This window comes from Vicugna pacos, chromosome 9 (assembly GCF_048564905.1).
Source record: "Vicugna pacos chromosome 9, VicPac4, whole genome shotgun sequence".
In the NCBI taxonomy this organism is placed as follows: Eukaryota; Metazoa; Chordata; class Mammalia; order Artiodactyla; family Camelidae; genus Vicugna; species Vicugna pacos.
Window position 1 is genome coordinate 56,988,591 of NC_132995.1, and position 24,256 is coordinate 57,012,846.

Consider the following 24,256-nt stretch of genomic DNA (forward strand, 5'->3'; position numbering starts at 1 on the left):
CTAGTTTTGGCCTTTTCTTTTTATTTGTATTTTTCATTTCAGTTATTATATTCTTCATCTCTAGCTGGTTGTTCTTTATATTTTCTAACTCTTTGTTAAAAGCTGCTAACTTCTCTGTGTCCATCCTTCTCCCTAGTTCTTTGATCATCTTTACAATCACTGCCCTGAACTCTGTCTTGGGGAGATTGCCCATCTCCACTTTATTTGTTCTTCTTCTGCAATTTTATCTTGTTCCTTTATCTGGAACATGTTCCTCTGTTGCCTTATTTTGCCTAAGTTCCTATTTGTATTTTTATGTATCTGGCAGGTTGGTTACATTTTCTGACCTTTGAGAAGTGATTTGTTGTAGATGTCCTATGCATACCAACAGACACATCTCTCTCGTCACCTGAGCTGTATGCTCTAGAGTTCTTCCCATGAAGGCTGTGTGGGTCCTTCTGTTGTGGTGGGCTGACTAGGTGGGAAGTCTAGTAGGCTTCGTTGACCCCCAGGCCAGTGGTTGCCAGGCCTTGCTTCATGTGGAGGCTGCCAGCTGCTGGTTGGCAGGGCCAGTTTATGAGGCAGCTGACTGTGGAAATCCAGGAGCCTTGGGCCTAGTGCTGTATCACTGGTGGGTAGAGTCAGGGTCCAGAAGACTCTGGTGCTGTTGCTCACCCACTGGTGGGTGAAGCCAGGTCCTTGGGTTAGTGCCAGTTGACTGGTGGGCAGAGCCAGGTCTTGGAGTCTGGTTATAAGACCCAGCTGGTATTGCACTGCTGGTGGAGGGGCCAGTTCCTAACACAGTTGGGTCTCAGGTCCAGAGTGTCTCAACGCTTGTGTTGACCTGCTAGTGGGCAGAGCTGGGACCCAGCTGGTCCCCAGGGCAGGGTCTCACATGCTCTGGCACCCAGGGCAGAAGCAGTAATCTGATAGGAGCCTGGGTCAGACCTACCTACTGATCCAGAAGAGTCTCTTGGAGAGGCAGGAGGCAACTGCACATCACCTTGGGAACACAGGCACTGGTGGCAGCCCTTTTGGGGAGCTCCTTCTACCATGTGGACACTGGTGCTGGCAAGAGCCATTGTGGGATTCTCCCTCTAGCTCATTAATGCCAAGACCTGACCCCACCCAACAGCCCTCTGATTCTCAAAAAAGTAAGCCCAGCTGGCCTTCAAAGCCAAATGTTTGGGGGCTCATCTTCCTGGTGTGGGACCACTGGGCTGGTAAGCACCACATGGGGCTCAGATCTCACTCCTTTGGGTGATCCTCTGCAAAGTAATTATTCTCTAGCTCATGGATCACCCATTCGGGGGTATGGGATTTGACTATATAGTGAGTCTGCCCTTCCTACCTGTCTCATTGTGGTTCCTTACTTACGTCTTTAGTTGTACATCTTTTCTGGTAGCTTCAGTCTTTTTCATCAATGGTTGTTCTGCAAATGGTTGATTTTGGTGTCCCTGTGAGAGGAGGTGAGCTCAGGGTCCTTCTACTCCACCATCTTGGCTAGGGATGTGTTGCTCTACTTTTCATTCCTTCTCCTGTTCTCCACTTACTGTGGTGCAGTGCACAAAAGCAGAATTCTCTGTGAGGAAATCTGCCTGTTTCCATCACTTCTGACCTCCATGATTGTCAATGGAGGAAGATTTCTCTGAGGAACTATCCCTTGAGGATCTCATTAGTAGAAGCCCTTCTTTCCTTGTTTCCCACAATACTGTAAATGAGTTTTTAATATCCTGCAACTAGATAATCTGACCTACAAAATGTACCTTATTTGTCTTTATCTTGTATTCCCTTAGAGTAATTTGCAATCTTTTTTTTTTAATGATCCATGGCATACATGTCACAGTTGGTGTTTGCATGCAGTACACACATGGTTACACGTTGTTACCTGGTCAACTGCAGCTCCATCTCTCTCTCTCTAGAACTATAGAGGGATAACCTTAAATTAATTTTTTCAAGTAAATGAATAGGTCATACAAGAAATATACATAATAACCGATCATGACACTTTAGGTCACACACATTCCCTGGCTGAGATCTTTTTGCTTCTACCTAGGAGCCTGCCCCTAGTTCCTCTCTCAGTTCCTGTTTGCTCTGAGGATGGTCCTCTATCTCAAGGGGAGACTCAAGCCATTTTCTTTCACCCAGCAACCCATGATACCATGTGGTCTCAACAGACTATCATCAAACACAGAAAAACAAGCCCATTTCTGAACGAGAGATACACTCATGCAGTGGAAGGGAGACTGTCCATTCTCAATAAATGTTTGCTGAATGGCTGTAATGGTATCTTATTGCTGTTATTCTGTTATTTTCAGAATCCCAGGAATCTGCAGAACTATTTCACCACAAGATATGACCTACTTTTATATTTCTGGGGGGAAATGAATTCATGTTTGAGAAGTCTGGAGTGAAAAAATAAGATCAAGCAAGAAGCAGCCAAAAGCAACCCACAGAAGACTTCAATATGAACAAGATAAATTTATCTTCAAAGACATATATTAAAAGTTGGGAAAACAGTTCATCTGAACTAGAGAAGTGTATTAAGACTACTAAGTAAAATGCTTGTGGAGACATGTATATTCCCATATCTCAGGGACCTCCCCATAGCCATCCCCGTCAGGGGAGTGAGAAAATGGGATATTACATCTCTCTTGTCTCTGAATCCTCAGCTATATTGCTGTAATGTTGCTCTGAGGAAGTTCCTAGAAAGTTCTGATTGCAATATACACACATTTTATAATCCACAAATTAAACTGTGGTGGATCCAGTAAGCTGCTGCTAATCAGCTGCCACTTCACAATTCAGAGGTGGCTGCATTTTACTGATGGTTCAAATGATTCACTTTTCATTACAATGCAAAAGTGCCTTGGCACCTCCTCCCACCTGGCATATGTTTAGGATATGTGGAAAATGATTTTAACATAAAAAATGTTTACATTAGTTGGGTGACACTGATTTTCTAAATTTTTAAAAACAAACTAACGGCATTTTACTTCTCAGATGATGTTCCCCCTTGAATGGTCCAGGAAAGGACCGCTCATCTTGACTGCACGGGGCATCATGCCATCACAAGGTTTGAGGTTTCTACTTTCTTTTCTGCATGGACAGTGATCACCTCAGCTCTCAACAGCATCTGGAGCAGTGGGACTCAAGCAGGGTAACTCTGCACCACCCCAGGGGACATCTGAAAATTTTGGAGACAATTATGTTGTCAGCTTGGGGAGGGCTGGGGGTGCTCTTGGCACCTAGTGGATAAAAAGGACCCAGGGATGCTGCTCAATACTTCACAACGTACAGGCAGTCTGCCCACAAGAAAGAATTATCCAGCCCAAAATGTCAATCGTGCTGAGATTAAGAAGCTCTGATGTAGAGTAGAAAAAGATCTAGAAGAGAGGGGAGCAAACAAACCTGTTTGCTTCCTAAAACAGGCATTAGCCTCTGTTTCTTGGGCGGCTGCCTCAGCACAGAGCCAGGTCTCAGCTTCAGGCAGCCAAGAATTCCTGATGGGATTATCTTCAGCTGCCTGAGCTTCTACGTTCCTTTCCCTTCTCTACAAATCAAGTCCTGTGAGAGCGCTGCCTGAGTTCCATCTCACTCTGAACTTAGGTTTCAGGACCCCGCCTAGGCAAAATTCAGAGTAAGGCCAATAATAACATGTAACTTCCTTGAAACCCATAGACTTCTCCAAGCAGGGGCAATGAAACTTTGAACTGAGACCCTGAGGAACAAAACTTCGATGATGTTTTAAAAAAAAGAATGTTTCCAGCCTCCTTCCCAGACTTTTCGCATATTGACCGCTGCCTCCCTGGCACTTGGACTACTTCATTTTAGAGTTCACTAGAATGATGAAATACACATTCCCTGTGCTATTGTCTGTCTGGTTTTCAGAGGTGTAGGAAAGGGAAGATGGATAAAAAGCCATAGATCAGGATCTAAAGATTAGTACCTAGCACATAACGGGCCTTCAATAAATGTTTGTTGAATGAATGGATAACGAATGGGAGGGAATGACGGGAGCCTGTGAGCATGCGCAAGGTGGCTAGGTCCTGTTTCTTAAGGAAACTGCATTAGGCTTTACTGCCAGGTCTCCATCTGGGAAAATCAGTGGTGACAGTAGGCTCATGGCAGATAAATGTGGGAGAATAAGTATAGGTGGACAAACACATTGCTCTGGGATCAAAAAGTCTGACTTTTACTTCTCAGGAATTATCAAATTCTCAAATCTCAGAATCCTCTTTCCTAGTCCTTTCACCTTTTAGGTGAAGACCTCGAGGCCCAGGGTAAAGGGGCGGTAACTGGCCATCCTCCGGCAATGTAACTTGCCAAAAATCACAGTGGTAGTTGGTGGAGGAATAAAATCTATAGAAAACTGAATTGCCAAAGGGAGAATTCCCAGAGGACTTTTGCAACAACTCTGCTACATTTCCAGCTTGTTCCCTATAGGCCTTCTGCAGGAAGAGAATAATGCTGAACCACACTGAGAAAGCAAACGGTGAAAGCAAGCATAACCACTCCCACCCCAGGTAACCTCCCTGACCTTGTCGGGAACACAGTGTTGTGCACAGATGCATTGTATGAGCTGAAGTAGAAGGACCAGAATACGATGTACATCACGATCATCAGGGAAGCTCAAATCTGAATGATGTCAGGAGCTAAGACATTTCAACAAGTCAAACTTCAGGCAGCAGCACTGGCTACCACCTGTACCCAGACTCATTGTAAGTGCGCAGTGACCCCAATCTGTGCATAAATTGGGGGATGCTGGGGCATCATTATTGCATAATAAGGCTTCTGCCCAGTGGCATGTGTGGTGTGCTTTGGTTCTATTAATGAAATTTGTAATTTCTAATCTCCCTCCAGCTGGTGAAGTCTCCATACATCCGACTGGCTACTCTAATTCAGCCTATCTTACTATTCACCTGAAGGTCTTGTTCCTTCTAACAGTGTCTTATTCCCTCGTTCACAGCAATCATCTCCAGGAGTTTCAGTATGGGAGCCATGAGTAAAAATTAACAGTCACCAAAAACAGAACTTTAGATATGCTCTCTTGTCTTTCTTTGAATTCTACCTCCTTCAAGCAAAAATTCTTCTTTCCCCATGAAGCTGTCCCTGAATGGTCCGAGGCACCATGATTTTATTCTCTTCTTTAGTCTATATATGCAATTTAACACAAAAGCACACACTGTTTTGTCAACTGTTCTTCACTACTGAGTACTCGGAGACTTCCACCCTTATTCTGTCATCATTTTCAAAGTGTCCAAGTACTCAGCAATGAAGAACCATGACGACGACAAAATAAGGGTGGAGGCCCAGGTAGTCCTTGGAAGTTTGCTCTTAAAAGGGATCAAGCAGACACTCCTGGAAGCCTTGTTTTCTGAGTGTCTGCTGGGCCACAGGAGTTAAGTCACAGCTTAGAAGGGGGTCTGCAGTTATCACTACAGGAGTCTATGTCTTCTCAAAGTCATAACCTGACCTTCAGCTTAGCTTCTCTCTTCAGCTCAACTCTAACTGCCTGGCCTAAGAAGTATCCTTAGCATTTTCAGTTATAAAGTCTCTTACCCAAAACTCTAAACAATACAAATAAGAACTTGATGGATACCTTAGTCCTATATCTGTTCTTCAGAATAAGCCAAAAGTGATGCTCAGTTAATCTAGCCTGTGAGCAGTTCATAGGAAACCAAGACCATGTCTTTTCTCTTTGTCTTCTATATTTGCAGCTACCAAGATTTATTTGCAGTCATTTATGTATCATTATAGGGAGAACTATTAGGTTTTGACAGATAAAATTCCAGGACCTCATGGTACTTAATATGAGTTGGCTCAGATAACCGTATGACTCAAGCGGTGGGTCAGGTCTCACACCTAGGGTAGGTGAGACTGGAAATGCGACAGATTTACAGCATAAAGGGAGCAGTTTCTACTGAGAGGCAGTAGATGCCCCATGAGAAGCCAAATGAGGCTCACAGTCTGCTGAGGACCTATTGAGAAAAAAGGCAATCGTCTTCAGTTCCTCTCACCTTCCCTTTTATTCATTTTCTTCCATACAGCTCAATCGGCTCTCCTCTGGGCCCTGAGTACTCTGTCTTTCCATCAAAACTCCCCCACATACACCACCTCCCCTGACCCTCACCACACACACAAAGCTCCCTGGTAACTAGCTACACAGGAGAAGGTAACGTACTGACTACTACCTTCTTCATTAACTTAATGTATTATCTTCCCAGGGAGGCAAATCCTCACTTCACTGAAATAAAACTGTGAGTGAAAATATCAAACAAAAATATCAAACTAGTGGGAGATCCTTCGGGTATCAAAGTACAGACCAGTGATTCTCAGGGAGGGTGGAGAGGTGCCTTTTAACAGAGGCATCACCACCTCCACCCCCATGGCTGGTGTTAAGAATCACCGTGTTACATGAGACATATCTGAAGAGAGTCCATCACCTGTATAGACATGTAACTGTTGTGGAAATTGGAGGCCCACTGACACAATCACCCCTTAGAGAAGGAACGGAAATCAAGTGCCTCCTACATCTTAAACATCAAACATCATACTAGGTATTTCTCAATCAGTCCTTACTTTATAAGGTAGGTATCACCTTGACGCTAGCAACATCACCATCACCATCATTTTACAGAGGAGAAAACAGGTCCTGAGAGGTTAAGCAACTCACCAAAGATCATACAGCCGACAGGCTGAAAAAGCATTCAAACTCAAATCTCCCATCACAACCCATACTACTCCTAAAAAAGTATGGACATGTGTAAAAGTGCCATAAAAAGTTTAAAACATCATATAAATATTGGCTATCATGTTCTTATATGTGTTAAACTATGAGGATTCATCGCGAACTCTTGGCTGCATTGCTCATGAAGCCCTGCAGCCGTCTGCAGGGAAGATCGGCCCCTCCCTGCACGGACCGCAATGCATTCTCCATTACCACTGGGTATTTTCCACCACCGCCCTCCCCTGACTCACAAAGGGCCTGGCAGTGAAATTGCAAGCCCCTTCCCAACTTACTCTAAGAACACCACGCTGCCGTGTTCCCAACAATTCCTTGGGGACTATCTCCAAGACTTCAGAAGATGGTTGTAATCTGCTGAGGTGAAGTCTTCACCAGATGATCCAAAATGTCTCCTGAGACCAGTTTATAAGTTCTATGTTAACTGACCTCAAACACACCTGGAAAGAATAGGTTTAATTATTATAAATTCTTCCTTGAATCTACAGATGTTGAGTACTGGACTGCAGACGGTCCTGTCCACTCTGCCATGACCAACCATATTGCTTTTATATAATCAAGTCTATCAATTTTTCCGCTTATTTCTTCTTTTAGTACTTATGTTTACATGTTTCAACATGATTTCTATACCCCTAGATTATATAAAAATGTCCATCTTCTCATTTTTTAATACTTTCATGTTTCTTTTTTAACACTTAAACCATTATTCCACCTGAAATTAATTTAGTATCATCTGAGGGAAGGGAGTTAACTTTTTTCAAGTGATTCTCTAATACTATTTATTAATTAACTTAGTGTCACCCCCAATAACTTTTTAAAATAGTTTACTATATTGATGTTCTTATATATGTACTTGTATCTGTTTCTGAACTTTGATAACCTTTGAGACTTACATTTTAACCAGTAATATGTATAGGAAAGGAAAAAGAATAGTTATTTGCAAATATATTTACCTGGCTAATCCCTGGAGATGAGTAAGAAAGAGACCAAAATAGAGGAAAAAATTAGAAGTGAATAGTGAGTGATCAGAAGGGACTTATCAGTCCAGCGTGTAAACCCTTGCAAAGGCTTGCCCTGGTACATTAGGGCTTACCACTCCCCCGTAACGTAAGGAACAAGGAGTAAACATGGTTAGACACAACCAGGAGAGAGATGCACGTGTTAGGAAAGTGCTTGGCTCCATTTAAACCCTCTCCCCACCTCAGCCATTTACGAGCCAGAGCATTCCACCTACTTACTTTCAGGGTCAGGCCTAAGCCTACTCTGAACGCATTCCTACTGTGAGCAAAATTATGTTGGGAGTCCCTGTCTCAGTAGTGCCTGCCTCATTTGGTAACTGTGACTATTAAAGAGATAATTCATAAAAAACAGTTATTACACTGCCTGGCTGTGGCTGGCTCAAACAATAGAAATTTTCTCACAGTTCTGGGTGCTAGAAATCCAAGAGCAAAGTGTCAGCAGCTTTGGTTCCTTCTAAGGCCTCTCTCCTGGGCTTGCAGACGGCCACCTTTGCAGTGTGTCCTCACATGTCCTTTTCTCTGTGCACTTGCATCCCTGGTGTCTCTTCCTCTTCTCACAAGAAAACCTGTAATATTGGACAAGGGTCCAGCAGTATTATTCCATTTCACCTTAATTATCTCTTTAAAGGCCCTATCTCCAAATACAGTCACATTCTGAGGTACTGGGGGTGGGAACTTCCACATATGAATTTGTGGGGGACACAGTTCAGTCCATAACACTGGCATAAAAGAAGGAACTAATAAAAATTCGCTATTAAATGTGTTGGGCAGGGCAAATGAATATCAAGGCAGCCATCACAGGAAAGATGACCAACTTAGCTTTTTTCCCTCCATATTCGACCAAGAATAGATGTTTAATGTTTGAACAGTTGGGATACAATAGAGAGCCTTGTCCAAAGAGCTGCTGATTCAAACCAGGTCAGAGGACACTTCAAGACTTGAGCACAATGGCTCAGCAGGTGACGGAACTGAATTGGCTAATGGCCTCCTCAAACCACAGGTTACTATTTTAAATGTTACAAAAGACCACAGAGCATGAAAAGATGAAAAATAAAACCAGTGTGGGTCCAATCTTCAAACGAGGAGAACTGAGTGACAGGAGCAGTTTGGCTCCATGAGACTAAACTAAATTGCCGAGTACTAAGGCCATCTTTGGGCTAGAGGTAGATTACAATCTTCTCTGTCCTAAAGCTCTCAGAATAGAAAATAGCTTTATTCTTTTCTGTCCTTCTCACTAAAATCCTTTTTGCAGTCCTCAAAGAGTGAAAACATCTCTACGTTGGCCAAAGTCATGCAAAAGGACATGAACAAAATAGTCATGCAAAAGGGACACTAACCCTAGTGCTACATAATGTAAAGGAGGCTTATTTGACACCATATACAAAAATAAACTCAAAATGGATTAAAGACCTAAATGTAAGACTGGATACTTCTAAAACTCCTAGAGGAAAACAGGCAGAACACCCTGACATAAATCGCAGCAGTATCTTTTTGGATCCAACTCCTAAAGTGAAGTAAATAAAAGCAAAAATAAACAAATGGGACCTAATTAAACTTAAAACTTTTTCCACATCAAAGGAGACCACTGACAAATGAAGACAACCTACTGAATGGGAGAAAATATTTGTAAATGATGTGAGTGATGAGAGATTAATATCCAACATATATAAACAGCTCATAAAACTCAACATCAACAAAACAACCCACGTGGCAGAAGAACTGAACAGGCATTTTTTCCAAAGAAGAAATGCAGATGACCAACAGGCACATGAAAAGATGTTCAGCATCACTAATCATCAGGCAAATGCAAATCAAAACCACAATGAGCTATCACCTCACACCTGTCAGAATGGCTATCATCAAAAAGAACACAAGTAACATATGCTGGCGAGGATGTGGAGAAAAGGGAAACCTTGTACACTGTTGATGGGAATGTAAATTGGTAAAGCCACCGTAGAAAACAGTATGGAGGTTTCTCAAAAAAAACTAAACACAGAACTACCATATGTCCCAGCAATTCCACTCCAGGGTTTATACCCAAAAAAACTAAAAACACTAATTCAAAAAGATACATGCACCCCAATGGTCAGAGCAGCATTATTTACCAACCTAAGTGTCTATCAACTGATGAATGAATAAAGAAGATGTGGTGTGAATACTACTCACCATAAAAAAACAGAATTTTGCCATTTGCAGAAACATGAATGGATTTGGAGGGCATTATGCTAAGTGAAATAAGTCAGAGAAAGACAAATACTGTATGATATCATTTACATGTGGAATCTAAAAAAATATAACAAACTAGTGAATATAATAAAAAAAAGAAACAGACACAGATATAGAGAACAAACTAGTGGTTACCAGTGGTGAGGGGAGGGGAAGGGGCAGCACAAGAGTGAGGGAATGAGAGATACAAACTACTGGTTATAAGGTGGGTTCAGGGATGTATTATACAAACACAGGGAACACAGCCCATATTTTGTATTAATTGTAAGTGGAAAGTAAACTTTAAAAATTTTATTACAATTTTTTAAATTTTTTTTAAAAAGAGGGCTTATTTGGGGGAAAAAAACTTCTAAGCAGATTTGAAGGAGGAGAGCCATCTGAGCTCTTATTAGAGTGGTATGCTTAGGCTGGGCATAGCTGCACAGGACTCATTAGGGTCAAGTGTTCAAGCAGAGAGCGGTCCACCCTCCCATCACAGTAGAGAGTGACCCTTCCCTACACTACTACTCTACTCTCTGTTTGTAGGAAAAGAAAGAGTAGGAACTTCCCTCAGCTGGGAAAATGGCCTTGCTAGAAAGAGGATTCCCCAAAGCTCAGGTGCTTGTACTAGGTCGTTCTCCCAGGGGATTCCAGGGCCCTCCAGATGGGCACCTCGCTCAGTCAAGGAAAAGGAACAATCATACTACCTACCCACCAGCCACCACAGGGAGGGTCAGGCAATCCTCACTAATACAAATGTCACTGGACTACTGATCAGGTGAAATGGTAGCACAAAGGGTGACCAACTTTCTTTAAGAGCTTCCACGTGGGTATGGCCACACTGACCCAGCCCTCTGCCAGGCGTGGAAAGAAGAGGCCTGCAGGACTCTGCTCAGATTTCATTAGGACCCAAGTTGTGATTTATAAACAAAAAAATCCTCTGGAGTTACACAGCCAGAAAGGGCCACGATAGTGGACCTCTAAGTTCTCTTTTGCAATTTGAAGACCACCCGCAGTATCTTATTCCCACAGCAGAGACAGCTTCTGAGTTGGCTAAATGATCAAGTCTTTCCCTCTGGCTTTCGTCTCTGCTTCAGGTACTCAGTTGCTCCCTGGGCAAATGATGGTCCAAAATCCTATCATTAACAACATGAAAATAGTACAAATGTCTCAAACATGGATTACGGAGCAGCTGTAATTTACAACAAAGGAAGCGGGTCACTTTAACTGAAAGATCACATGTATTTTTGGTAGTTAGCAAAAACAAAAGAAACAAAAAAAAACCCTGAAAATTCTCAAATTTTTAATCTCCAGCTTTCATCACCCTCTCCTGATTCAGACATGTTCCCAACTACTGACCAGGCACCTCCATCTGAAGTTACCTCATTCTAAACATATCCAAAACAAACTCATTTTTGTGAGTTGTTCTATCTGTTTAAGTTATCCAAGCTAGAGGTTTCAGAGTCATCTTTGACCCCTAACAAGTCCTAATTAATTAGTCATCAATTCTTGTCAATTACACTGTCAAAATGCCTCTATAATCTATCTTCTCCTCTTCATTCTTACTGTTCCTGCCTAACTCATCATCTTCTCTCGAGGTGCCTCTAAACTAATCTTCCTGACTCCAGTTTCATTTTAATTTTTGATCTAAGAACCACCCCTCTGAAGCATGGTGGAAATACAAGACTGACCTCTTCTGAACAAAGTAATTTGCCTCAGGAGGGGAAAACCAAGAATTCATTAGGCCTGATTCACGACAGAGGAGCGAGAGAGGGGAAGGGAGTTGGAAAGACAGAGGGAAAATGGCCATGCAACTAGTGGGTTAAATTAGCTAAGAATCTATTAAGATTCAAAATGGGGACCATTAGTTTTCCCTAACTGATATGCAAAAGAACTCGAGTATGTACATACTCTAAAAATTACAGATTTTTAATTTTACAGAGAAAAAAATGACTCCTAAATCCACCACCCTAATAACGATTCCCATCTGTACATGCCCTTTCGGTCTTTGTCTACTGCACACATATTTTATACAGCTGCATCATAGCCTTCATCTTGGGTAAATATAGAGAATTGTACACCTAAAGATTTGACAAGTTGGAAAAACAACTGGCTGTACTTAATCTCATGCATTTCAATTGAAGAATTTTCAGTCTGGAGTACATCATTCATTAAAGAGTAGTTCCTGCTCGTGAAGACTGAAGTTGCAGCCTGGATTGTATCTATGCAATATTAGACTAAAGTGCAGAATTTGGCAAGGTATTATAGATTTAAAACTGGTAGACCTCAGATATGAGGGAAATACCTAATGTCCAGAAAATAGAAAAGAATCTCTTACCTTCATAGCACCTTCTGGCTTTTATTAGCAGCATCTTTAAAATGGAGGAATAATGTCTATTTCACAGGGCTTTTGCGAGGAATAAGTGCACTGTAAACTGCAAAAAAAAAAAAAATGGTATGAATGTAAGGAAAAATGATTAGTATCACTCATGAGGCTATATCTCTCACCAAGCTCCAAAACTGAAAAACCACACCCTTGCTTCCTATTTTGGATCTCCCCCACCAACCCTCCCAGAATGCTACAACAGAGAGGCAGAAACAGCTCAGCTGGAGCTGAGAGAAACAACCAACCGATTTCTCTTTGGACCGTCAGGGACATTTCACCAAGAGTTTTATGGGGTTCATACTAGGAATTTGGGAACTATTTTTACTATTTATAAAGGTCTAACCTGAAATTATACTGTTATCAGCAGTAAAGCTTTACAGGCTAAATAAAACATCAAGGCTCACTTTATTTTTTCTCATTTTTTCCTTTTAAATGGAATTATATGAAATAAATATGCATTTCATAGAAAAACTAATCGTTGATTTATTTAATAAATATTGTATGAGGCCCCACAGTAATCACAGAGGACAAAAAGATGAGTAAGTCATAATTCTTGCCTTTAAGGAACTCACAGTGCAGTGAAGACAAATAAGTTTAATGGGCAGGTATAATATTTTATGGCAAGGGCAATAATGAAGACAATCACAATAAAGGGAATAAATGAAGGGCTCTCAACCTAGGCTTGAGTGGGACTAGGTGGTCAAGGAAGGCTTCCTGGAGGAAGTGAAATCTTAAAAAAATCTTCTGGGAGTTATACAGGCAAAGTCGGTGTGTGAAGGAAGAGGGGGAGGCCAGATGATACATCCAGGCAATGGGAGCAATACATGCAAACAGCCAAAGGTGAGAGAAAACGTGTTACCAAGAAATTGTGGGTCAGTAGGGCCCCACTGTAGAATTAGGATACAGGAGTGACAGAGACAGGGTGTAGACACAATGGCATTTTACCCCAACTTTTATTTGGAAAATTTCCACACTTAGAAAACTTGAAAAAATAGTGCAATGAGTACCTATATTCTGTTCACCTAGATAATATGGGTGGGGGTCAGGGTGGGGGGGGAAGAGAATGAAGCCAAAAGCTGGTTCTCTGAAAAGATGAAAAAAAATAGATAAACCTTTAGCCAGACTCATCAAGGAAGAAAAGGGAGAGGGCCCAAATCAGTAAAATGAGAAATGACAAAGAAAAATTACAACTGACAGCACAGAAATACAAAGGATCCTAAGAGGCTACTACGAGCAACTAAGTATATGCCAGTAAGACGGGCAAAGGCACAATCTCCCAAGCCTGAACCAGGAAGAAACAGAAAATATGAACAAGCCAGTTACCAGCACTGAAACTGAACTAGTAATTAAAAAACTCCCAGCAAACAAAATTCCAGAGCCAGATGGCTTCACAGGTGAATTCTACCAAATATTCAGAGAAGAGCGAATGCCCGTCCTTCTGAAACTATCCCAGAAGACTGAAGAGGAAGGAACACTTCCAAACTCATCCTATGAGGCCACCGTCACTCTGATACCAAAAATATCACACACAAAAAAAGAAAATTACAGGCCAACATCACCGATGAATATGGATGCAAAACTCTTCAACAAAATACTAGCAAACCAACTCCTACGATACGTTGCAAGGATCCTACAGCATGGTCAAGGGGGATTTATCCCAGGGATGCAGGGGTTTGTCAGTATCCTTAAATCAATCAGTGTGATGCACCACAGTAACAAACTGAAGAGTGAAAAACACATGATCTGGGGAAGAGGGATAAATAAGGACTTTGGGATTAACAGATACACACTATTATATATAAAACAGATAATAAAGACCTACTGTGTAGCACAGGGAACTATATTCAATATCTTGTAACATCCTATAATGTAAAATAATCTGAAAAAGAAAATATATATGTCTGTGTGTAACTGAATCACTTTGCTGCACACCTGAGACTAACAAACTGTAAATCTACTATATCTCAATTTTTTTTTAAGTAAGATAAAGTCTAAGATTGCTAACAAAAAAAGTTGTTAACTTCTAATGTTTTCAGTTCTTCTAAGAAAATGTTTTTTATTGTTGGCCACTTGGCCACAGACTCCATATTTACATGCTCCAGAGAACCTAGTATAGTAGTAAAAGACCGAATTAGTCAATTATCACCTGGTCCTGTCAAAATGAATTAAGTAACATAAGTCTTCGTTGGGTGGGGTTAGGGGAGGAACATGGCAATCCCAAGTAGTTTGAGGGGTAACAGAGGAATCAAACCAAGGCAAGTCCTGGAGGAGAATACTCCTTGTAGGAGGCAGCAAAACTTAGGTGTTGGAATGAGAAGGTTGTACCGAAGATAAACTCTAGCAGTAACACTGTTTTACCAAGGCTTACAGCAGTGCTGTCCAGTAGAAATTTAATGTGAGCGGTCTGTGTAATTTTATTTTAGAAGCCACATTTAAAAAGTAAAAAAGAAACAATTAAAAAGAAATTTAATAAGAAATTTTATTTAATAGATTTTAATTAAAATATTATCACTTTTAGATAAATAAACTGTAGGACATTCATATATTGGACTATTATTCAGTGCTAAAAAAAATGAGCTATCAAGCTATGAAGACATGGAAGAATCTTAAATGCACGTTGTTAAGTGAAAGAAGAATCTGAAAAGGCTACATAGCGTATGATTCCAAACGTATGACACTCTGGAAAGGGCAAGACTATAGACAGTAAAAAGATGAGCGGTTGCCAGGGGCTTGGGAGAAGAGAAGCACAGGGGATTTTTAGGGCAGTGAAACTATTCTGTATGACATTGTAATGGTGTAGGTCATTACACATTTGTCAAAACCCACAGAATGTACAAAACCAAGAGTAAACCCTAATGTAATGTAATGTAATTATGCGTCAATGATGCTTCATTAATTATAACAAATGTTAACTCCCTAGTGCAGAACGTTGGTAGGGGGGGAAGCTGCAGGGTGGGTGGGGAGGGGATATATAAGAACTCTCTGTACTTTCTGCTCAATTTTGCTGTGAATTTAAAACTACTCTAAAAAAAAGTCTACATTTAAATATATATATATGTATATTTTTTAACATGCAATCAATATAAAATATTACTAAATGAGATTTTTTGCATTTTTTCATAATAAATCTTAGAAACCAGCATGTATTTTACACTTACACCATTTCTAATTCATATTAACCACATTTTAAATGCTCAAAAGCCACTCAATGGCTAGTGGCTCCCATACTGGACAGCACAAGTCTACAGCCGTGGTAGCACCAAGCCATACTGGAGACATAAATGAAGAACAAGTATTTTGCTCTGCAAATGAAGCTTCCCAAGAAGTCTGAGTCTTTTTTCCACCCAGATTGCTGGCTCTCAACTCCTCTCACACAGACACTCAGGTGCATCCTCCCTGTGAGCCCCCTCCCCAGTCCAGCCCTCTAGATAGTATCACTCTGAAGATTTTTCTGATGGGAATCTGTCTAAAAGAGATGCACAGTGGGGAGGGTATAGCTCAAGCAGTAGAGTGCATGCTTAGTATGCATGAGGTCCTGGGTTCAATCCCCAGTACCTCCTCTAAAAATAAACAAATAAACCTAATTACCTCCCCCCACCAAAAAAAGAAAAAAAGAAATAAAAAAAAAATACTAACTAAATGAATGAATAAAAGTAAAAGAGAGGTACAGAACAACAAGGAACAGAAGGAATTTATCACACCAGAGCTTCCTGAAACACGTCATTAATATTAGGCGTACTCCTTATTAATAACAGGGGGAAAAAAGCTTTCAGGTCCTAAACACTATGCAGAAAGTGAAGAATTTAATAAAATGCAGTGCAGACTTAAACGCTACCTAGAAAATAGGTACTTAAGAAAAAAATTGCTGCTGTCAAGCATGGCATAAAGCAGAATGCATACAGACCCTGTAAGTTTTATTTATAGTCACAAAAATCATTATTAAATGCCCAACTCCCACTTGAATCCTCTTTGAAATAAAGGAAGAAATCTAAAAATAAATACATAAAATTGGCATTTAATTGAATATTGCATTTTTAAATATATAAATTCTACATGAAAAGTCAAGTTTTTTTCATCTTTACATCTAAACCTTTTCAAACAAGTATCTTAATATAATCTTAATATAATTTAACAAAATGACATGATCATCTGGGATGACTTAAAATACTCCAACAAAAAAACATGATCATAAAAGTTGGGGAAATATGTAAGAATGACAGAACGCTGTTAACTGGTAAAGCTGAGTGATGGGTACTTGGACGTGGGCCATGCCTTTCTCGCCGCTTGTACACAGCTTACATTTAAAGTTTTCCAAATCAAAAAGTTCAACTATTAGCTTTGCACAGTGGCAGTACTGTAGCCAGTGAGGTTTATCTGAGGCGCAACTATTGCTAATTGAAAAAAAAAGTTCAAAAATTGTTGATGGTAAGTTTTAAAATATATGGATATCTTTAAGGAAAAGAATTGTTGATTGGTTGTCTCTGACTCAGGGCGTGGCACAGGAGATTTACTATTTATTTACGCTTTTCTAAACTGTTCACATGTTTTGATCAAACACTATTTTATCAATGAAAAAATATCTAAATACACACATATATATGTATGTATATAACACATACACCGAACTACACACATACATACACTTACATCATATATCTGTGTGGATGTACGTGTTTTGGTTAAGTGTAGAGCACTTAAACTTCTTGAGGTTACTGGTAATGCATTTAGCTCTGCATTTTATCAGCTGTGGGTCCTTAGGCAAGTCACTTCTGAGCCTTCTCAAGGTTAACATTTAAATGAGAAAATACATTTGAAAATACCCGGCATAATACAGGTATTCACTCAGTGTTGGTTTAAATGACATATAATATGTGGAGAGAACCGGGTTTATTACTGAGGTAGGCCTGCCCCTAACATGAGGGACCGTGAGCAAGGGGAGAACAGAGGCGTCCAGCCCATGGTCTGTTCTCTGTCTGCCCAACAGAGAGGCCTCACACATGCACGTGTGGATACCCCAACAAACCTGATTAAGCTCCACCACCCCAAAAGCTGCCCTCTGACCACTCCTGAGGCCTAGGTATGGGCACACTTAACCTGTCTACTCCCAAAGAAGAGCCAGCACAGGCCCTGGAAGTGGACTTCTGGCTAACTGTCAGGGAATTTCAAGGAGCCTCAGCAGCTAGAATCTAGTCTGGAATGTGCGCTTGTCACGGGGGGAGGCAGGTGTAGTGGGGAGATGTACTGGTTGAATTCCTTGGCCCCTGGGAAAGGATGTGACTGGAGAAGGGCCACAGTGGGTCCCTTCAAAGCAAGGGGCCCAGAGCAGGGGACCCAGGGGTCTTCTCTAAAAGTAGCACTGATTAGACACAAGGTGTTGTACTGAACCACTCAACAGAGTGGCAGTCAGAAGACATGGATTCTTGTCCCACTTCTGCCAGTAATTTCTTGTGTGACCCTAGGCCAATGTCTTTACCTAGCCATATACCTCGATTATCTCACACATCCATTCAATACATAATTATTGGGCTCCAATTATGGGTCAGGCATGCATCTAGATACTGTGGATATACACAGAATTCAACAGACAACAGTCTTTGCCCTCAAAGACTTACCATTTTGATGGGGAACAAGCCATGAAGACATCTAGGGCAAACATATTCCAAACAAAGGGTCTCTTCTAAATCAAAATTTTCATGATTAATCTTGCAAGTTGGCATGTTCATTAAATACAAATCACAAAAGAATCCTAAGAGGAAAAAAATAGCATGTCCAATTATAATGCAACACTATAAAGAGTACAAAGCATGACATTTATGATCCATTCTCTAACACAACAGTATGAGCACTCCACACCTGCTACTCTAATTTTAATCACAAGAATCATCACCATATGCAGCACAACAGCCAATCCCTAAATATGCATAAAGTTTTCTTTATATTATTACCAATTTTAATTATGTATATTGTGTATAGAAGATATTTATATGGAAGATATGATCACAAAGCATTTAACCACATTAATTTATTTAATAAATACATTAATACAATGTATTTTTAAAACGTTAATAATGAGCTTTATTATTTATTATTTAATTTACACTTGATAAATATAGAAATGTTATTTACACAGAGATGAATAGGGCGTGCAATAATGTACAGATAGTCTAAGAAGAGCTTATATTTATTCCAAACCAACCAAGACTGAATGCAGCTTCCTGACTACATCAATAATAGATGTTTGGTGGTCATGGCAGAGCATCTGGTCAGATGACTAGGAGTCAAGTGAGAAGACCTAGAAGATCTTGGATAAGACAGCGAAAAATGTTCTTCTGAAAAGGTAGGCAGTTAAGTAATAATGGAACTTCTGTCTCATTTAGTTCCAGCCCGACTTAAAAGCAGTCACACAAGGGGAGCCCCAGAGCTCAGATCATTCTAGCCACTGCATCCTACACCTTCTCAAAATTGAAGTTTCCCATTTATCACAAAATATCCACTATAAGGAACTATTTACACTTGTTAGACCCCACAATTAGAATCATTCATTCAAAGTACAGTGAACTTCTAGATACAAATCAAAGCACCCATAATGCATTGCAGCCAAGTTCTCCCTTCTATGCTTGGTTCAAAATAAAACAGAATAGTGGCATGCACTGTCCCAGCTTTATTAGTAACAGTGTTTTTTATTGCAGCTACTTCCACTAGATGGCACTAAAGACTCTGTTTTAGAAATCAGGTTCTGGGGGAAGGAATCAGAAGGCAAAAATGATCCATCTGAAATAAACAATACATTTCTTCAGTCTTCTGTCCTATCATTATGATCAGTTTCTTAGAAATTAAACATGAACCTTGGCCATTTACTCACACATCAAACATTTACTGAACCATACTATGTTTGAGACATGCTCAACGTTAAGAATGCAGAAATAAAATACAATTCCTTGTCCTCAAGAGAACGCAGTGTGGGAGGGGTGGGCTGCAGAGAGGGCAGAATCAGACAAGCAAGTATAAAACTGAAATGCAGAATGTTAAAAGATCTAATATCAATAAAAAATGTTAAAAAAAAGATTTAATAGAGGTCATGACAGAATACCACAGGCAGCACACAGAGGGATACCGAATAAAGATGTGGTCAATGAAGGATTCCTAGAGAAGCTGATGTCTGAAAACTGAGCTCTGAAGAATGGGTAGGAATTAACTAGGCAGGGAGAATGGGCAGGACGTCCTAAGCAGAGCAAGTGGCTTGCAGAATCATACAAAAGGCTGATGCTCAGGTGCAGGCTAGGGTCAGGCTGGGGCAGTGCAAGAAATGAGGCTGGCTGAGCTGGTAAAGACAGAGTCAAGGGAAGCCCCCGCTAGAAGATAGTCTGTTTGAGAGCAGGGATTTTTGCTTGTTCTACACAATGATACATCCTGGCACATGGCCAAAGTCCCTCCCTTCATGGGATGTATTGTTCTAGGGGGGAGCTAGCCATGAAGACATTCAGGGAAAACATTCCAGGTGCTTAAAGGATATTTGATGAATAAACGAAGGTACTGAACAGCTACTCAAGATCATGATCAGACTGCAGTTTCAAAAAGATCTCTAACAGGACTATAGCGAGTGGGTTGGAAATAGGAATACTTAACTAGCAATCCAAACAAAGTATGATAAGAATCTGAACTAAAGCAGGAACAGCAGGGAGGGAGTAGATTCAGAGACATGATGCAGGAAATAGTGGTAACAGTAAGAAGACCCCTAGAAGAAGTGGGCTGGCGCTTTACATGTATCACCTCCAAATCCCACAGCAGCCAAGGGAGGAGGAAATGTTGTTTCGTTTTGTTTAAAAAAGGGCCAAAGGACCCTGGGAAACAGCCACGTTTAAGAGCCAGGTGGAAGAAACAGTGTAGCACAGGGAGAAAGACAAAGAGTGGTTAGAGGGGCGGGAAGAGGAAGGAAAATCTAGAATAGTGTTATGGCAACCAAAGAGGAGAGAGTCTCAAGAAGAAACTCAATGTCAAAAGCGCTGGCCAACTCTGGTAGATAATAACTGAGAAGTGTTCACTGGATATAGCCAAGTGGGAAGTTATCAGGGACTTTGCCAGAAGCAATTTCAGGGAACGGTGAGAGCAAAAGCCAGACTGTACTGTGCTCAGGAGTAAATCGTGAGGAGAAGAATTAGAGAAGCTAGTGTAGACTGTTCTTTTTAAGAGGCAGAGAGAAATCAGGAGCCAGAGAGGGGCACAGGGTAGGAGAAGAGACCTAAGCATAGGTATGAGCTGAAAGGAAAATCCACCAGAAAAGACAGGATGAAGATAGAGGAGAAGGGGGAGGCAGCTGAGACTGGGCTTCAGAAGGCAGGCCTTAGGAGAAAGGATCCTCCTTGCTTTGAACTAAGGAAGAAGGATGGTGAGTGACTGAAACAGGTATAATGGTGAAAGGTAAGTCTGACGTAGCTCTAGGGTCCACGTTCTAAACCCTCACTCAGTGTCTGGTAGTGCTGATCAGGCCAATTGTCTGATCCAGGCCTGCCTGATGTCCCGATGCATCCTCCTCCCTTCCTGGCCTTCTTGTCTCTGGAACTGCCCCTGTCTGAGGCCACAGGAGTGGGCTGAAACCCTTCAGACACCTTGCTGGAGCTCACCGCTTTCATCCGTCCTGTTCGTCTGATCCCGTGACTTCTGTACTTCCTGTAACTGTTCTGCTGCCTGGGGTCCCCAGAAAGATGAAGCCGTATGTGAGCACGGAACAAAACACTAACTAATTCTGGGGAAGGAGAATCCTTACACAATCCTCTCCCATAATTTCACCCCATGTTGCTTACAGTCTGCACGACCCACAAAACCCTTGGTTGCATGTAGTCCTGTTTGTTCCACTTTGAGGTCACTGATTTGCCTCACCAGTAACAAGTCTTTATGAGATGTCTGCTGTGTAGGCACGGGGCTGGCTGCCAAGGGTTTTTCATCTTAACAGACAAAGAATATGTGTGCATTTGTGTGTGTGTATGCGTATATCTATATACATACACACATGCACACATACAAACATATACATACATAATAAATAAAAAACACCCAATACCAGAATGTAGCACAAACTGAAAAGTGAAAGTACAGGCAAAAGTGTTTCTGGAGCTCAAATGTGGAGCTCTGAAGTGACAGGGAAAGTTCAAGGAGTTGGTGTGGGGCAGCTTAGCAGAGAAGGAAGGGCAGGTCTGGAACAATAAAGGTGGAAGAATTCTGAAGGCAAAATTGGAAAAGGCCAAGAAGTGTGCTTGGCAATGTTTAGGTACAACTAAAAGGCCCATTTTATGGATCTATTAAGGAATCCAGATTTTATTCTCTGGAGATTGGGAACTACTGAAGCTTTCAGAATGAAAGACTGTTTTGTATGATATTTGTACAATTAATTTGGAAAAACTGCGTAGAATCAATTGAGAAAAAAATGGAGGGTAGGAATCATTGAGACTATTCTAATACTTGAGGTAAAGGTGATAAAGTCTTTATCGTCCTAAAATTCTACACAGTAAGGTGTTGGCGGTGGAGATGGAAAGAAATTGGTACCCGCCTGGATATGGAAAAAGAGAAAGGAGGCCAGGAGCACTATAGGGTTTCAAGCTGGAGGGAAAAGAGAATGATGACATCTTTGAGACAATAAAACAGGACAATTCAGAGCACAGTTTAATGAACAAAGACGTTCAATGAAGTTTAAGACACGTGGGGCTTTAGGTGATGGGGCCATATCTGGGCGCAGGTTTATAACAGATGGTTGTGATCAAAGCTCAGGAGAGACGTCAGTACTGAAAGTGTGAACCTGAGAACCCACCTGCATAAGCAGAAAAAGTAGGGCATAAAGTGGAGAAAGGGGAACCAGTGAGGAAGGAGAATGTGAGAAGCAGTCCAAGGAATCAAAAGGCCAGGAGAGCAGAGTATTTCAGAAGGCAAGGGGGAGACAGGTGTTAAGGACAAGAAAGTACATGACGATGGTAAATACTAAAGAGACTGCAGTGAAAAAAGGCCAGTGACATGGTCATTCGTGGTCTACAAGAGAAAAGTTTCAATAGGAAAGAGGAGTTAGTTTATTTAGGGGAGGAAAAAAAATGGGTGGTGATGGTGATACTGGGAGATGGTGATGAAGGCAGAAAGTGAGACCACTCTTTTGAGAAATGTAGTGGTGAGAGCCACAAAGGTAAGCTAAAAGGCAGTCTAGTCAAGGGAGGATTTGGTAGAACGTGCTAGTCAGGGACTGACTGAAAAAACAGCAAGGTTTTGAGAAGAAAGGAAAAGTTGGAATAAAATGCAAAGGTCATGTGGGGTCACCTTGGAAGAGAAGAAAAGCAGTCAGGTGAGGGATGAGGAGGTGTGATGAATCACAGATTTGTTTTTAAGTAAAAAGTCGGGGGAGTTGCTTTTCTCACTCAATTAGAGGCAGTTAGCTGCTGAATATATAAGGGATTCAATAAGAAGCTGGGAAAGGAAAGGGTAGAGGTAGTTGGGGTAGAATCTTAATGGTATCATAAGACAGAGTTCAAATCTTGATGTGTTACCTTGGACTGGCCACCAACCTTGAGACTTTCCTCATAGAGTTGTTAAAAGATTAAATGAGATAATGCGCATGTAAATTATACAACATTTCTTAAACAAGAGAAGCTTGGAACATCTGCTATGGGAAATTTGATAAAGCATGAATAAGAGATGAAGCGAAGCATCACCAGGCATCAGGGAGGGCTGAGGTAGAGTTCAGAGCAAGAATATACAGCAAACCGAAGTCTGCAGTTTTTGTGACATACTCCAGTATCCTGGAGTGGAGAGAGCGGATTCTGAGTCAGCAGGCACGCAGAAGGACAAAAAGCTGAAGAAAACTAGGTAAGGACTATTTTAAGACCTCAGTAGGCATGCTTACTTTGGGAAATTACAAGTAATTTACACATAAAAGTGGCATTTGACTCACTGACATGTTATATTTTAGAAATGGCCAACCATTTCAATTTCTTATTTTATAGTTTTCTTTTCATAGTTTGGAGTCGACAAGTTTTTGTTTCAGATTCCATATATTTTAAAGCTTAGGCTCTAGGCACTGTGCCTATAGCATGAAATGGATATTGAGGACATCAATGAGGCAGCGGCCCGTTGGGTCAAATCAAGTAGGGGAGGTAAAGAACAAAGCAACCAGTGAGGTACTCAGATAGGTTAGACGGGCTTAAGCGGCTGGAGATACAAGAACAAGTGGAGAGTAAGGAGCCAGAGTGTTACCATTTCTGGAGATGCAGGTGTGGCCAATAGAGGAGATCCCAGGTGTAGGCAACAGAGGAGACCTCAGGTGTAGCAGAGCCCTCGTGCGGCCAAATCAGGAGACTCCACCTAAGGACACTTAAAGGAGACAAAGAAATTGTGAAGTAAAGGGTGCCTGATGTATCGTTCATCCTGCCACTAGTTTGTGAGCCCACAAAGGGCTTTTCCCTCTTTGACAGCCTCCACTAACCAATTGTGACCAGTCACAGGCCCTCCTTGATTGATTAAAAACAGCGGGACAAGCTTGCCCCGTTTCTCTTACACAAACTGTAGAATTCTGGATGACAAACAACCCCTTAGTCTGGACGGGTGAAACATCGGCTTCTCCAGCCCCAGGGAACGAGGAGTCGCGCTCCCGGGCGCTGGGAGAGCGCACGCAGCGCTAGACCTCGGTCCAACGGTCTCCCTGAGGGGCCCTTCGCCCCGGAAAAGGCCAGGAGCCGGCGAGCCGCTTCTAGGAGCTCCTGTAACCGGCACGCTAGGCCTCAGGGGCTCCTGAACTAAAATAAGCTGGGAGGCCCAGAGGGGACCTTGCAGGCTCTCAGCAGCATGGAGAAACGCCGACATCGCGTCCCGCTACGGGGAAACAACGAAAGCACCTCCCCTTTCAACTCCCAGCAAGCCCTGGGCGGTGCTCGGGGCTAACTGACAGCG

The 24,256-nt window shown here is 41.5% G+C and overlaps 1 protein-coding gene, 1 long non-coding RNA gene and 1 pseudogene across 6 annotated transcripts in view; 2 read left to right on the top strand and 1 right to left on the bottom strand.

The window, feature by feature from the left end:
- VTCN1 (V-set domain containing T cell activation inhibitor 1) overlaps positions 1-2,501 on the top strand; it is a 67,725-nt gene extending 65,224 nt beyond the window's left edge. The window contains exon 6 of the mRNA XM_015247478.3: positions 2,298-2,501. The gene's annotated coding sequence lies outside the window, so the exon portion shown is untranslated. The remainder of the gene's footprint in view (positions 1-2,297) is intronic.
- LOC107034480 (uncharacterized) overlaps positions 1-24,256 on the bottom strand; it is a 49,177-nt gene that overhangs the window by 24,340 nt on the left and 581 nt on the right. For 2 of the 5 annotated variants that reach the window (XR_012075872.1, XR_012075873.1), the window contains exons 2-6: positions 23,564-23,680; positions 17,947-18,080; positions 12,287-12,383; positions 8,146-8,309; positions 7,003-7,164 (exon numbers count right to left, since the gene is read on the bottom strand). This is a non-coding gene — a long non-coding RNA (uncharacterized lncRNA). Of the gene's footprint in view, positions 1-2,447; positions 4,635-7,002; positions 7,165-8,145; positions 8,310-12,286; positions 12,384-17,946; positions 18,081-23,563; positions 23,681-23,864; positions 24,157-24,256 lie in introns of those variants that run through there. The other 3 variants (XR_012075874.1, XR_001460023.3, XR_012075871.1) reach the window with 3 other exon arrangements.
- Positions 16,669-16,797, top strand: LOC116281857 (U4 spliceosomal RNA; annotated as a pseudogene).